This window comes from Peromyscus maniculatus, chromosome 11 (assembly GCF_049852395.1).
Source record: "Peromyscus maniculatus bairdii isolate BWxNUB_F1_BW_parent chromosome 11, HU_Pman_BW_mat_3.1, whole genome shotgun sequence".
Classification (NCBI taxonomy): domain Eukaryota; kingdom Metazoa; phylum Chordata; class Mammalia; order Rodentia; family Cricetidae; genus Peromyscus; species Peromyscus maniculatus.
In genome coordinates this window covers 60,173,380-60,187,587 of record NC_134862.1, presented here as the reverse complement: position 1 = coordinate 60,187,587, position 14,208 = coordinate 60,173,380, and the positions used below count along the sequence as shown (strand labels likewise).

Here is a 14,208-nt window from a genome sequence, read left to right as displayed (position 1 = left end):
GCTGGTTAGCCCCCGGGTGGGAGGGTGGGTGGAGCTGCTCACCTCCAGGCCCTCGGGCCCAGCCACCTACTCGGCATCCATCTTCTCCCACCTGTCCCCCAAACCTCCTCCACGTCTTTCAATTTCAAATAAATGGCCACTCTATCCCATTAGGTCTCGAGCCAGGGACAGGAGGCTGAGGTGCCTACAAACTTACCAAAGCATCCTCTGACGTGATCCCCAGTCTCTACCTGTTACACAGTCCTGACCTCTCAGCACCTCTCCCGCTCCTCTCAACCTCTCCATCCCCTGGGCTTCACTGCCCTTCCTCCTGCGGCGGCTCTTCCTTATACAACCCAGCCATTTTGGCTATGTTGCCCTTTTGGCTTCGTGGTGCTCTTGGCCTCATGGCCCCTTAGGTCCTGTCTCGTCTCTCTCTTCCTTCCTCTCGCTCCCCCTTCAATATGGCTTGGTTCACTCTGGACACTCCCAGGTGCCCCTGCCTGTGCCTGTGTTCTCCCTTATACCTGCAATAAAACCCTCAGTCCCTGAGGAACAGCCATGTCTTCCTCCTGTTTCTCTTTTCATTCATACCCATCCTTCCCGTTGTGATGACCAAAAGCTCAATGGCTATTTTTGATTTTTATCCCTCTCTGACCTCATTCATCTTCATCATTTCTGACCCCCGCTCATCCCGTCAGGAGATTCCTTTGACTCCAGCTTCAGAGGATGGCTAGCCTCTAACTACTTCCCAACACTGCCACTGTATCTAACCGACGCCTGTCATCCGGATCCTTTCAGTGCAGAAATCAGGGTGATTTTGTTGAAATACCAATCTCTCTGACTGGAAGCTCTCCAGGGGTCTCCCCATCCCTGTGCGAAATGGCACCCAACGGCATCGTGAAGGGTGGTGGCGTGGGTGGTCAAAGAATTTACCCAGACACGAGCACACAAAGAGAGACTCTACTGAAGGACACCGCGGGAATGCAGTGGGCAGGTCCCCAGGGTGCTGCTGAGAAGGGCTAGCGGTGCATCTACAGCAGCTGAAAGGGATGTTATCTGGCCTTGTCTTACAGGGCATTTGTAGGAAGTGTGTGTATGGGCCGACAGGTGACACCTCGTTCACTGTGTAGTGATTTGTTTTGCTTGAGGTTCATCATTAGTGCAAGATGTCTTGGGTCATTGGCATTCCAGATGTCTGAGTAAGACCTGATGGATCAGGTTCCAAACGGCTATGGCCTTGTTGTTAAAATTTAGGAATGTTGTTGTCATTTGGGGCCTATTTTTCTATACCCATCTCAGTAAATCAAAGGCCTCATAATGGTGATACTTGGGCCTTGTCTACAGACTGTAATACACCTCTGTGTGTAATAGCCCCTTTGAAGTCAGTGACATCACTGGCCACGTAGCTCTGTTGCCTGAGATTCGCCCTCCTTGAAGGTCAGTGCCTATGCAGACCAAAGGCTTGATCCAAACAGGCAGTCTCCACACTCACACTTAGGAATGCCCCGCTTTGCCTGGATGCATGCCCAGTCATGACTTGGTATTGTTATTACCGCAGTTTAAAAACCGTTAGGGAAAGATGATACCTCTTTAATGTTCTAGCTGCTTACTTATAACTGACTAGTTGCTCCTTAGCTTTGGCTCGTGTGTGTGTGTGTGTGTGTGTGTGTGTGTGTGTGTGTGTGTGTATACATGCTTATGTGTGTGCTCATGCTCACATGTGTGTTGTAGAGTATCAGCTTTCATTTTTCTTTTATTTAATAATTTTAAAATATGTTAGCAATTTGTAGTAATTGATATATTATCTTTCTATAAAGACATTAAACAGTGTGTTTTTGATGCACATATTTTTCTGTCTTGAATTTTGTAATTTTTTTCCTTTTCTTTAAGGTACATATTTGAAGTTTTGAAATTCCATTTGTTTATACATGTTAGTTCTTTGCATTTTTGTGTCATCTGTTATGTTTGGGTTTAGAATTTGGTGTTCTTTCCAAGCACACCCAACCTTTTGATGCTGCAGTATGGCATTCATCTACAAAGATCATGCTCAAAGAGCCACACAATTGAGTTACAAAGAAAAAATTAATTAAAAAAAAAGAAAAAGAAAACTCACAGCCAGGTGGTGGTGGCACACACCTTTGATCCCAGCACTCGGGAGGCAGAGGCAGGCAGATCTCTGAGGATTCGGGCCAGCCTGGTCTACAGAGTAAGTTCCAGGAGAGTCAGAGCTGTTACACAGAGACAGTTGCCTGCAGGGTGCAGGTTGGGCATATCTGAGAGTCTAGACTTTTAATTTCCATTGTTCAGACTTTTAAATTTGCAATGAATTTTCATTTCCATAAAAGTTGTGGTAATACAGAATTTCTACATGTGTCTCGCCCTATTTCTCCAACTGTTTTCATGCTATTTTCTATGATATAATCAGCAAAGCTAAAATAAAATAAAATAAAATAAAATAAAATAAAATAAAATAAAATAACACCGGTGTAGTATTACTAAGCGAACCATTGGCTCTATTTGAACTTCATTATTTCTCACAGCTGTTCAGCATCTGTTCCGTGAGTCAGTTCCTTAGCTGTTGCATCTCTTTGGTCCCTTGTGATCGATGCCAGATTCTTAGTCTCTCACGACATTGGTGCTTTGAAAAGCACACTTCAGTCTGTGGAATGTCCCTCAACTTGGGCTGTCCACCAGTTGGTGTTTCTAATGAGTAAGATGAGGTTATGTAGCTCTGGTGAGAATATATCAGAAAGAGTGCCCAGTGTAGTAGCACTCACCTTTAACCTCAACACTCAGGAGACAGAGGCAAGTGGATGTCACTAAGTTCAAGGTCAGTCTGGTCTACAGAGTGTGTTCCAGGCCAGTCTGTGCTGCATAGTAAGACCTTGTCTCAAAACAAAAACAAAAGAAAAAAGCAAGCAAGCAAGAATGAATGAAAACTACACTAGCAGTTATACCAGTGTCCTTCCCAGTAGATGATATAGTGCTCATGGTATCAATACATTTTATTACCTGTCATATTGATTGTGATAACTTGGTTAGCAGAGTATGCACTAGATTTCTATACTGTAAAGGTACTATTTTCCCTGTAATTTCTAAATTCTTGGAGGATATGTTTTGAGACCTTGCATTATTTCCTCCAAGTTTTGCCATTAATTTAGCATACACACGTGGATATTGCTACATAATTATTATTACTATGTTCCAGTGGTGATTTGCTGTTTGTCTGTTTTTTTTTCTACTACCATTAGTCAAGAGTCTTCATAAGGAAATGTCTCTTCTCCTTAGTTAATTAGCTGCTTAGTAAAGCAGCTAATTAGTGTTAGTGCAGATTCATAGATGCTTATTTTATTTTGTGGTTATAGACCCCTGCAACTTTATCTGTCTTGTTACTCAAAGTGATCCAGCTCAGGACCATTGGCTCATATATATTTCCTACATGCTCCATTTTTCCTATTTGTTTGTTTATTATTCTTATTTGTGTGTATGTGCACATGCGTGTGAGTGGCCTTTAAGAATGAAAGAGGGTGATGTCAGATTCTGCGGTATTGGTGTGACAGGAAGTTATGAGCTGCCTGGCCTGAGTGCTGGGAACAGAACCTGGGTCCTCTTCAGGAGCAGCAAATGCTCATAACTGCCGAGTCATCTCTCTTGCCCTGTGTTTTCTTTTTTAAAAGTCTAATTGTAGCCTTTATTCCTCATCGTCTATTTTTATTCTGGTAGATAGGTTGGAAAGATGGAGGGTTAAGGTCTCACAGAGACTACCATATCCTTTTGGGTTTTGTGGTGTCCTGACTCACTTGAATGTGAGCTTTACCTTGGGAAAGCAGAAGACCTTGAGTCACGGGGTTGATGCTGTTTAAATCATTTGCTGTGAGCGGAATCCCATGACAACCCTTTGGACAACAGCAGGTCTAGCACATGTCATTTTAATGGTTCTGAAATGAATGCCCGATGGAAGAAATAGCAATCCCAGCTTCTCATTCCAGTCCAGCATTATTGCTATGCACTTAAGGAAGCTTAAGGTGGACCATAACACTTCTGAGGATATGCCATCTGCTGGTCTCTCAGCTTTGTGGCTCGTAAAACACTAGGAAAGAAAAAAAATTGCAGAATCTTGACGGGGAGAATTGTATTAAAGTGGCCTTTTTCGTCCCCACTCTCACGGGAGAAGGCAGCGTTATTGTCAGGTAATGAGGACTTAGTGCATCCGGGTAAAATGGGTGTCCGTGCTAAGTAAGAGTCTTGGCTTGTCTTTGTGGTCTCTTGGCTCCCAGAGCTCTCTCTTCCAGGTGTCACCTGATCCATCTGGCAGAGTAGCCTCTAATCCCTGAGCCCTTGTCTGTGAGACCAGTCCTCCTCTAGCTGGATTAGCCTTCAGGGATCACAGGACAGCGTGGCCGCTTCCTTCCCCAAGCCATGTGCTAGTATTGCCAACCACAGGGAACTTGGTGTAATGGAAATGCAGACACTTGTGATAGGTGTGCGTGATTGGGAGTGTGAGTGAGCTTGCCAGACAACCAATGTGGAAGGAAAGTAGTCTTTAAGAACAGAAGTAGACGGGCGGTGGTGGCGCACACCTTTAATCCCAGCACTCGGGAGGCAGAGGCAGGTGGATCTCTGTGAGTTCGAGGCCAGCCTGGTCTACAGAGTGAGTTCCAGGAAAGGCGCAAAGCTACACAGAGAAACCCTGTCTCGAAAAAACAAAAAACAAAACAAAACAAAAAGAACAGTAGTAGAATTTTAAATACTCCTCTGTTCTCCTCCACATTTTTGTTAGGTCATTTTCCAGAAGGTGAATTCAGGTTAAGTCAAGAAGAAGATTTTCTGATAATAACAACTGAGATAGTAAGTGAGACATTACCTATGAGATCATGTGTGTGGAAGCGGCTGACATCCAATTGGGTCCTTTCTTACTGGGTGGCATCTCTTCTATATTATTTTTCTCCTTTGGTAGCGGGTAGCCTGTCTGTACTTTGGAAGATGAATCTAGGTGTTGAGCAGTTTCAGGTGGGTATGCTATCTTTTAAAGCCAATGGCAAACTGGGCCAGCCTGACAGTTCAGACCCTTAATCATAAGTAAATCTGTAAGTCTATATAAGTAACAGGTCTGAGGCCCTGGGCAGACAGAGAACACACATACTGAGATTCGGCTTCCTAATCCCCTGGCTACAGTTGTTTACCTTTAGTTCCTCTTTTTCTAAAAGGAAGAAGTTGGATTTAAATCCAATTACCCCTCCCCCCAAAAAAAATGTATTCTTTCAAAATATATCCACTAATCCAGTTACTGTGAGTCAGGTGTAGTGTTACAGCCACAGGGAATTTAGTTATGAGCAAAAGGACTTTGACCCCATGGAGTTTAAGGTCTGCAGCAATGCCATCCAGCAGAAATAGGACGTGAGGCCAGATATGGCGGGCCTTGCCTGTGGTCCTAGCACACTAAAGGCTGAGGCAAGAGGATGGCGTTTGGGGCCAGCCTGGACTCACGGCAAGACGCTGTCTCACTCCCACTACTGATAAGAAGAAATTAAACGTTAGCCTAAGGGTAACTTCAAAGTTTTAGTAGCAACCTTTAAAAAAGAAAAACTAAAATTTTAATTTCATTGACTTCAATTTAGCTAAAATACTCTATGGACATATAACTTAGCAATACTACAGTTACTGAGACATTTTATACTCTGTTAACCTTACTGTCTCCATATTTTGGCGTGGATTTAACACCCGGGAAACATCTCAGCTTGGGACAACCACATGATAAGCTGTCAGGGCTACTGGCTACTGTACTGGGCCAGGTACGCTGGCTGACACATAATCATACAAATAAAAATTGAGATTTTAATGGCAACTAGTGGAACTTACAAGGATGTGTTAGAGAAAGCCGGCTTCTTGGGAACAGCGTGGGTGAAGTCCAGGAGTTGAAAAATTGGAGAAAATAATTCCTGGGGGTGGGGGTGAAGGGAGATTGGAAGTGTGATGGTGTCCAAACGGGAAGAGGAGAATGATCCAGGAGGAATCTGATTTCAGTGGAAAAGAGAATTTATTGACTGTGGCTATTGATCTCAGGTGTGGAGCCGTGGGGTAAGGAAACAGAGAGAGGAAGGACTAGAGGAGACCAGCTTTCGGGACACGTGGAACGGACAAGTTACACCGTTTGTTGATGTCCTGCTGGCTGAACTACTCAGGGATAATTCTTTAGGTGGCTGGAGACCGCAACTGAGGTAGGAGCTAGAACAAGTTGGTCAAATAGATCAGGAAGGGAGGAAATACATGGTGAACACAAACTGTCCTAGAAAGACTGAAGAAGGTGATGAGGGAGATGCAGCTGCCATGAGGACCAGCCTCCGGCCCACAACACTTGATGGGGATACAGCAGAGCAGGGGACCTGGGACGGTCTCTCTGAGGGAGGAAGGGAAAAGACACACCCCCTCTGGATGGTTTCCTTCTGGCTTCTTTTTCTATTCTTTTATTTTTCCTCTACATCTTTCCTGGTGTTTTCCTTCTCTTGGTGTTTTCCTTCTAACTAATTTTATTTTTTCCCTTACAGCTTATATACCCCAGCAAATTCTTTCAAGCAATATAAAAAATTGCAACATGCTTATTACCTTCTATTTTTCGAGTGAATGATTACAGTGAATACAAGTAAAAAACAGCCTGTTTTCCCTATCCCTTACATGACTAAACATTTTACATATTACAGGTGGAAGGCATGTTGTCCCAAGAACTCACATCCTTTCATGTCCAAGTAACTTGTTATAGATTAACAGGGTATGAACAAGCAAGATATTTTCTTTTTTTCTTAGTCAGTTCTTTTACTGGCAGGCTGCATTTTGCAGTTACAAAGAAAGGACCAATCATTTTGTTATTTATCTCAAAAGATAATCTTATAAGGAATCTTAAAAGAAGCACAAACTTTATATGTGAAAAACAATTGGTCATCTCTACTTTCAATCCTCAGGGTGCATACCCACTCATCAACGGTTTTTTATATCAGGAAGCTGAGGGCAGAAATGGGTACAAGGAATTAATCGTCACCTTTGGCCACTAATCCATCCTAGCAAGAAAGGTAAGTAAGCTAATAATAATTGGGCTGCTTTGTTTTTGATTCGTAATCTTAATGAATCTATCACTCAGCTATGTGCCCTTGTGAATTTTAGATTGTTTTCTAAGTTTATTTTTTATTAATTTTTATTATTTTTTTAACCTCATAGCTATTTGACAAAAATGTATTCATCTGACCTTAAGTTATTTTCAAAGCTTTGTTTCAGCTATGATGCACTCTGAAACCTGTGAACTCATCTCCCAACATTAAGATTAAAAGAATTTAAGTTAGCTGGGCTACTGGGACTCAATTGTTTTTCTTAATCATTAACCTAAGCTACAGTCTATATAGTTCCTCAGCAGAAACCCATGTTTTCTAGCTGTGTGACACTTCCTTGTCTTATTATTTTATTTTATTTTATTTTATTTTATTTTATTTTATTTTATTTTATTTTATTTTATTTCCATGTAGTCTCTGCTGCTTTATCAGAGTCAGGGGCAACATTTCGTCCCACCTTTACCTGTGTTAACTTTTCCACTAAATTAACCTCTATCATAATTCTTTACTATATTTATTAAAAAACATTTAGTCATCAAAATTTTATTTAAACTAACATCATTATTGTATAAAATCATGGCTTCAGTACAGTAACAGTACAGCTTAGGAGGAAATCATCTTCATAATAACCCACAGCTAACAATGCCCAGTAGAACGGGGTGTTTCCAAGAGATAGATGATCACACTGCATTAAGGGCAATGGGGTTCTCATCTACCCCACGCCAGCCACCAGAGAAAAATAGCAGCGGCAAGCACGCACAGACGCAGCAGTCGCAAGAAGCATTCTGGGGCCGAGGGTCTCGGGGTCTCGCCTATCCAAGATTCACCCATCAGGGTTTGTTGCCTGGTGGGTTGATCCCCTGAAGTCAACCACCATCTGCGGCTCCTCTGATGTGGCCGCCGGCAGGGAGACTATATTCAGTGGAGAGGTGGCGGGGCCACCGGGAAAAGGCAGAGGAGGGTCAAAGATGCAGATGTGGAGCAGTGTGTGTGGGAGGCATGACGTCTTCTGATGTCAGTGTTAGGGATGGATGAGCCTCAGCTTTCTTTAGCTGGCTGCTAGCGGCACAGTGGGTGGTGGGTGAACCAGGTTTAAGGTAGAGACGAAGGGTCCAGCAGTAAACAGTTGCCATCTTACCAATACAGTCAATACTGTGTACCTGTCGGGGACAGTCACATATGTTATTGTATATAATGCATAGCCCAGATCATATAGAATCTATACCTAGTCTGTACCATGTAAATTCTTGTGAGTGCATTCTGTGATGTTTGCACAATGGCCAAGTAATTGGCTAATCACACCTTTCTCTGGATGTATCACTATGGCCAAGAAACACGTGACCACACTCCTACATACTAGAAGTTTTGGAAGAAGTGACCCGGAGACTTAAGAGAGATTCTGGGAAATGGGTCTATTCCTCAAAGGACCATAGCCTCATCCTGAGTCCATAGAGAAACCGTGTTTGTCTGGGGACTGTGGAGAGTCTGCTGTGTTACCTCACCTACTCATGCTATCTGGCAAGCGAGGTGTCCGCTGCACTCAGCAAATCTCAAAGAGCGGGTGGTGTTGCTTGCTGATGCTACCTACCAGAAGGCTAGTCACTAGTGACAAGATCATTAGGTTCTGGTCAACACTCACACTACACACACACACACACACACACACACACACACACACACACACACGCGCGCGCGCGCACACTATTTATATCACCTTTTTGCCTTCACCTGAGACAGGACATCCGGCTTTTGTCTTTCTGTGTCTGACTATTGCAGTTAACACGGTGTCTTCCAGTTCTCTCAACAGTGCAGCAAATGATATGCTTTCCTTCCTCATGCTGACTCCTCCTCCTTTGTGCATATGTATCCATTCTCTTCATTCTTTGTGGGTGTCTGGTCGGGTTCCACATCATATTGTGAGTGCAGATGTACTCTTTGGCTTGCTGATTTTATTTCCTTTAACAATCATGGATTATCAGTGCAGTGATGCATTGCTGAGATCCATGAGACAGGCTGATACATGACATCCTGGAGTTCGTGTTTTCCACATGGTCACCTGGAGTGCTGAAACAGCAAACGGCTCTCTCAGCAGCCTTGAACAAGGATGTGGCTATGAGGGGCAGCAAGCTTGCTTAGACACCCACCTGAGACTGACCATTGACTGTAAACGCTGTGAAGCAAAGCAAAGCAAACCCATCTCACAGAGCAGAACCCTTCACACAGGGGAAAGATGAGCAGTCCTCAACAGTGCATGAGTGCTCCCCATCTCACAGACCAGAACCCTTCATGCAGGGAAAGATGAGCAGGGTTCAACAGAGTGCACTGTGGGGGCCTCCTTCCCAGGGACTGGTGTTTGTGGGGATTTTATGTCTGCTTTCTAGCTCTTGGCTCTGGCAATTCCCTCCCCGCCGTGATCATCAAGGGTTAATGGTTATATATATATGATGGAGTGACCACAAACCAGGACTGGTGGAGTGATTCTCTTCATCTAGGCTTGTTAAAATAGCTGTATGTATACATTTATTACGACAATTAAAGGGTGATAAAGAGCTCTGCTCAATATTTTTGGAACGATACAGACTTAAAAAAAACCAAATAAATTAAGAGAAGTATAACTAGATCTTTCATTGTAAGGTGTCCTGGATAACAGAGCTCGGAGGTTTTGCTCAGAGAGAGAGAGAGAGAGAGAGAGAGAGAGAGAGAGAGAGAGAGAGAGAGAGAGAGAGGGGACCAATGGCAGGGGAAGCTGGAAGCTGGATTGGACTTCGGAGGATGTGTGGAGTTTGCATTTTCTTCTAAGAGTGATCAGAAGCTGGGACATTTTCAGGGGGAGTATTTACAAGACGTGATGTGTAGTTTTATGAGTTTTTTTTTTTTTTTTTTCTGCATTGGGGGCTGACTGTGCTGCGTCTAGAGAAAAAAAAAAAAAAAGAATTTCCTTTTCTGATTCTGGTCCTGAAGCTGCTGCCAAGGCTTGACTCTCCAGCGACCAAGCAATAAACAGAGAGGACTCACAGAGACTTGAAAGGAGTAGGCTAGCCATGCAGGAGGGGCTCCCACCAGCCACATTCCTTGCCGGCTTGCTAACGCAGCCTGAGTCAAAGGAAACAGATCCTACAAAAAGCTTCTTTGTAGTTTTGTTTAGAGAGAAGCCATGCTTAGGAACAGGCTTGAAGAATGTGGGGAGCATGCTGATGAACAGGCTCGCCCCCTTTGGGAGGACAGGCATGGACCAGGCAAGTGGACTAGACTTGCCAGAGCGAAGGTTCCCTCAACAGCCCCGCCCCCTCTCTCCAGCTCCGCCCCCTTCCTCCAATCCCATCCCCCTCCCTCCCCAACCCCAGCTCTTCGCAGCACTGATTCTTCAGGACAACTCCTTCCCTTGAGAGGCATCAAGGGCCCTTGAAGCTGACTGGCCCTTGACCCCTCGGAGACAGGCTTCCTTTTCCTGTGGGCTGTTCTCCCTTTTTTCCTCAGCTCAGAACCTGCTCTCCTCCTCTGAGCCAGGGCCTCTGCTCACTGCGGCCTCATGCTGGTTACAGTCAGAAGAGATTTTAGCATGCGGGCTGCATGTGATCCTTTCTTCCTTTGAAGTCATTTAATGATTAAACAGTCCCTGGTTTTGCCGGGTCCCCTGGCTGAAGGAACCCTGGGCCTCTGGTGCCTCTGTACCCTGGAGCTCAGCATTGGGTTCAGTCCCAGCTCTGTCCTCCAGACCTGAGGTGGACTAGTCACCTGACCTGAGTCTCCGTGGGTCTGGGAAGTTTTCTGAGGAACAAGGTCCACGGTGGATCCAGACTTATCATTTATCTGTAAGCTGGCGATTTCCCCTTGGATCTGTTCAAATACTAGGTTAGCAGCCTCTGGATTTTGGCTATGAATGCTGAACCTGCTTCCCTTAGCCAAGGCATGGGTCTCAAGCCGCAGTCTCTCTTTTAGTGAAGTCCTGGCTGTCTGGCTGGTCTTTCTCTGTGAGCCTCTTCTCTGTCTATGAGACAGCACCAGACAAGAACCCTCCAGATACTAATCATCCCTGAGGCTGGTGCTCATGGAACGCAATGGTTCTCAAGTCATATTCCAGAGCTACTGTGCAATAAGCTTTACAATTTTCATAGATTTTGAAAACTTAACTCAGTCATTTTAAAGGTCATCTTTGCAGACTTTTATTAATGAAGTTTCACTTAAAGTTTAACAGCGCAGTATTCCAGTTTCCAACTTTTTAACGTTTATGAATAATTTTCTAAGAAGTACCTCTCATTGGTGTATATAAATGTACTGTTTTCTTTGAAGTATAATTTGTGCTACACCTAGGGTTAAATGGCTCTATAAATTACACCCAGTATATTTTAAAATGTACTTTTAAAAATGTATATTGAAGCATCATTTTAGAAGCTTGAGTAATTACCATTAAAAATAATTTTAGCACTATTTATTAAAAGAGATATGCTGTAACAGTTACATCTATGGGTAAATTAGCAAACAGCAATCTTTCTGATATACCAGAACAAGGGCTCATGGAAGGAACTACCTTCCACGGCATCCTGGCTAGGTTGCAGGAGCATGGGAAGGATGAAGGAGCTGGGGAGGGGTCTGGACCTCAGGAGGCTCGCAGATAGACACTCAGTGACCTGCTTGGGAGAAGCACTGACCTGGGAATCTGCTTGCATGATTTGTCAGCATTTCGGGACACCAACCCATTAACCATTCTTCGGTTATCTTTTTCATTACAACTTCCCCTCAAGCTTAATTACACATGGAAGAGCAAACACAGGCCTGTTAAACAGCATCTAAGGAGGCCAAAGAGCTCGTGGAGTCCACCCACACCTGTTGTTGGCTCGCACGCTGGTATTCCCGGTAATGCACTCTGGACTAGGTGTTCAAACCTCTCAGGACTCAAATAGAAAAAAAAAAATATTTGCATGCAATTCAATACTCATTGCCTCCAAAGCGGCCCCCGATGTACACATTTCCTCCCCACTCCTTTCTTTAAGAGAAGCAGATGTCTCCACAGCGACGCAGGCAAGCCCGTGGAATCCCACGTCTGCGGTGTTTTGCTTCCTTTCGCAAGGTGTGCAACACTTCCTACATAAATAAAATCTATTCTGGAGGTCTTTTTTTTTAAATCAAGAACAAAAAGGATATAGTTCAGAAATAGAATCTTCTTTCCTACTCTCTATTTGTGCTCTGCCACTGCTTCCGTCACGATGTTTTTATTTTTGTTCCGAAGAAAATGAATTTATTCTAATGGACTCACACATGAAAACATCGCACTTCTGGTTTAAAGGGAGCACCAAACGCCTGCCCAGCCCCAGTCGTTCTTGGTGTACTGGCTTTAAGTCAAACACCCTCTTTCATGGTTGTTCGGAAGCAACAGAGCGATTAATAACAGGAGATTTCATTTAGGGCTTTACACTTTCACCGTCAAGTGCAGTGTGTGTGTGTGTGTGTGTGTGTGTGTGTGTGTGTGTGTGTGGTGTATGCACGTGTGCATGCATGAGATCAGCTCCTTCCAGAGACCCTCGGGAATTCTGCCTTATCACTCTCCACCTTCTTCCCGTGAGAAAGCGTCTCTCACCGAACCTGGAGCCAGACTGGCAGTCAGTGGCCGCCTCACTATCTCCTCTCTCACCGCCACAGTGCTGTGGTGATCAGGGTGTGTGATCACACCTGCCTACATGGGTCCTGGGGGTTTGAACTGGGGTCTTCATGCTTCACCGCAAGCTCTGTTGGTTACCAGCCGAGCCGTCTCCTCAGTCTGCAATTGTGGTTTCGCTACAGTAACTTGGTCCTCGAAGCCCATCTGCCAGTTCTTCAACTTGAGCATCTCGATTAGATTAAGCTCTTTGCAAGGCTTCAGCACCTTGTCAAAATCCTCACAGAACTTAATGCCACCCTGGCTCTCGGCACGTTCCACCGGGTGCTTTATCTCATAAAAGCAGGGTTCCTCTGCCTGCTGCAGTACTGTCCGAGCTCCCTGGGTCTTTAGGTAAGTGATTTCAGTCTTTGATGGTGCAACATTGCTACTTCCACTGAGATGCCGGGGGGATGAACATGCAATGTATGCCTTAAGGCAGAACCCACAGCCACATGGACGGCCATGGTCACCATCTTGGCCATCAGACCTGGTCACTAGAGTACGTCATCAACTGAGCTCACTGCAGGAGTTGAGGCTGCTTCTGGTGGCTGAACTGTGGGTGCCAGCTTGGGCACAGCTCTCAGCCCCCCCCCCCCCCCCAGGCTGTAAGAAACCACACGGAGAGTGTGCAGCTCCAGCTTCCCTGAGGCATCCTAAATGTGCCAATTATTCTATTTGTTGATACAACTCCTCCATATTCAGGACTGAAAAACTGAAACTACAGATTAATAGGGGGAAAAAAGTACCCTAAATACCATCTGGTGGAAGAAACCTGCCTTCACGGTTTGGTTTAGAGCAGAGTTCTCACTGGTGCACGTTGACACAAGAACGTTCTACGAAAACCATTTTTGGAAGTGCTGTCCCCTGGAGGTCTATCTGTGTGTAAAATTTGGGGTTCAATAATCTGGATTGACAAATAGTTCAGGGTAATGAGAAGGCAGACCACAAGGACATGTGACATAATAGAGTGGGAAGACGGTCTCTGGAGCATTTGATGGTGGAACCATTCCACTGGGAGACAGAGAAAGTCCTTGTCAGGCCAGGGAACTGTTGCTCAAATCTATGGAGGCTGGACCGTGGGCGGCTGCTGTGAGGTGACTCGGCACCCCCGCCCAAGTCCTTCAGTTCTTTTCCATGTCTAACCTCATTAATAACTGAAGAAGTGTTCGTTGCCACGACTCAAAAGCTCTGCTATTCATGAAACTAGCCAAACAACCAAACGAAAAACTAAAACCACCACCACCACCACCAAAACGAAACATTGACTTCAGCGCCCAAAGCTCAATGCCAATGGGGGTGTAAGGAATAAGTACATTCCTAAGCAGTTCTTCATTGCCCCGGTGAGGCCAGCCGGAGGCCATCTCGCCCAGGTAGAAGCAGAGCAGTGTGGGTGATGTTGTCTCTTTCACTGTCACCGCCCACACTACCAGATGGGGCTGGAGGAAATAGTGAAATCCAAACAATTTATCTGAAGAGAATTATAGTTTACGTGTT

At 44.7% G+C, this 14,208-nt stretch overlaps 1 long non-coding RNA gene across 5 annotated transcripts in view; it reads left to right on the top strand.

Annotated features, from left to right (window-relative positions):
• Positions 1–6,391: 6,391 nt before the first annotated feature.
• Positions 6,392–14,208, top strand: part of LOC121821292 (uncharacterized) — a 133,535-nt gene continuing 125,718 nt past the window's right edge. For all 5 annotated transcript variants that reach the window (XR_006062020.2, XR_006062019.2, XR_013043325.1 and 2 more), the window contains exon 1: positions 6,392–7,046. This is a non-coding gene — a long non-coding RNA (uncharacterized LOC121821292). The remainder of the gene's footprint in view (positions 7,047–14,208) is intronic.